Below are 2,168 nucleotides of genomic sequence, written 5' to 3'. Positions count from 1 at the left end.
AATGGAAGCTCTTTGAAGGCTGCTTTGATGCACAGATCACAGAATTGTATCAGCAAAAGAGAGCAAAACCTCATTTACTCAAATACCGAGCTGTAGGAAGAGCAGAGACAACATTTCAGAGTGTTCCTCAAAATGTTGGGATTTGAATGCAGGACTCTGAAGTACAAGCATGTCAGATTCCCCTTTTGAAGAAATCCAGTTTTTTTTTAAAAAAATACATTTTTGAAGGAATAAAGACATCCTGTTGATGGAGCATCAATAAGGTAATAATGACAAACACAGCACAGCACTATCACACCTTGTTTCCAGATTCCCTTAAATTATCAACAGATGTAACTGGAGAAATTGGAGAAACATTTCATTCTAGAATCAAAGAATAATAGAACTGTAGAGTTGGTCATCTAGTCTAGCCCCCTGCAATGCAGGAACCTTTGGCCCAACATGGGCTCAAACCCATTACCCTGAGATTAAGTGTCTTGGACTCTACCAGCTGAGCTATCATATGGAGATCTATTGCATCCCCCCCCCTCTGAAAATAGCTTCTTGAGAAGCTGGTTCAATTCCAAAAGTAAGAGTTCATGTAGATTGGAGGTTTTTAAGCAGAGATTGGGTGGCCATCTGGCATGGATGCTTTAACTGGGATTTCTGCATAGCAGGGAGTGGGACTAGATGCCCTCGGGGTCCAACTCTACAATTCTCTTCTATTATTTTACTATTGATCCTGCATTACCATGAAATGTGTCCATCTGAAAGCAGATGTAGTCAGTCCCGGCAATGGGGGTGTTTCACAGAGGTGTGTGCCAAATGGCATTGTGGCCGGGCATATATGAAGATTGCAATCCCCACTTCCTTCTTCATTCATCTTGGGCAGGAGCAGGGAGAGAAATGCACAGATAACTGAAGGTTTTCAGTGTCCTCGGGGTTGCTGTCATGGCGTCTTTGCCAGGAGCAATTCTTGCCAGCCGAGAAAGCCCCAGTGTTTCAGAAGTGCTGTGCTGTACACCTGTGATGCCAGCTGACCTTCAGAGGAGCTTAGTTGCTTGCATTGGCCCTGTGAAAAATGCTGCCCAAGAAGGATGAAGAAAGAGAGTGTGTAGGAGCCCCCTCACCCTTTTAGTTCTCTAGCAGTAAGAACAACAGCCAGTAAACTGGCAGCTCAGCTTCCAGGGTTGTCAGTGCCTGTTTGGAAAAATCACAGAGATGAGCAGCTTGGAGAGACAACAGCTGTTTAATGCTAGCATGGTTCTGGGCAATGGGCTGCACAGCCACAGCAAGAAGCCTAAACTACAAATTAAGTCTTTGTGCCATCCTCAAGGCCAGCCCTGCAGTTTACTTTTCTTTCTCCAAATGCCCATAATGTCACAGTGAGGAATCTTTATGATTTCAGAACCTGATATCTATCTATCTATCTATCTATCTATCTATCTATCTATCTATCTATCATCTATCTATCTATCCATTCATCCATCCAGGGGTGAGCCCTGTGAGTTACTATGGGCTATAGTTGAAATGCCAACTTTGAAATGCTTCAAAAAACCAACAACAAAACCTGTCAGGGAACTGACATCGGAGCCAGAGGCGGAGGGAAGGCTCTCAAGTGATGCTGGAGAAGGACCCAGCAGGGAGAGAGGTAGCTCATCAGCGGGGGAAGGAAATCAGCACAACACCAGGGATAAAGGGGGGCCGATGGGGGAATCGGCGAGAGGGCTCCAGGACTCTTTGCTGGACACCAGCGGGGAGAGCACGGGTCCTCCGCTACCCACACCCTCCCTGCGCAGAAGACTTCCGCGCAGGGAGAGTAGGAGGAGACTTGGCATCAAACAGCTTTTATGCTGGAAAAGGTTTAAGAAACGCCCACTGACGGATTCTGCTAGCGACTGAGGCAGCCACGAAGTGAAGGGCTGACCAGACAGAAAAGGTTTAACAAGGCAACATAGCCAGGAGTGGCGGCAACTTACGCACGAGCAACCCCTATATTCATTACAAAACCTATTACCACTGATGTTATCTTAATAGTGTGTCGATAAAGAGGAACAAAATATATTCCAGATCTGCTTCCAGATGTGGATGATTAAGCTGTACCCAGTTGCTTCTGGCCTGCATAAAGCTGGGAGCAGATTAGCAATTCATGACACAAACTTCTAACACTCCTTAGTGTGGTTGGCAGT

This window comes from Podarcis vaucheri (genome assembly GCF_965113315.1).
Source record: "Podarcis vaucheri genome assembly, chromosome: 6".
Classification (NCBI taxonomy): domain Eukaryota; kingdom Metazoa; phylum Chordata; class Lepidosauria; order Squamata; family Lacertidae; genus Podarcis; species Podarcis vaucheri.
The sequence above is the reverse complement of the archived record's forward strand: the minus strand, read 5'-3'. Positions refer to the sequence as shown.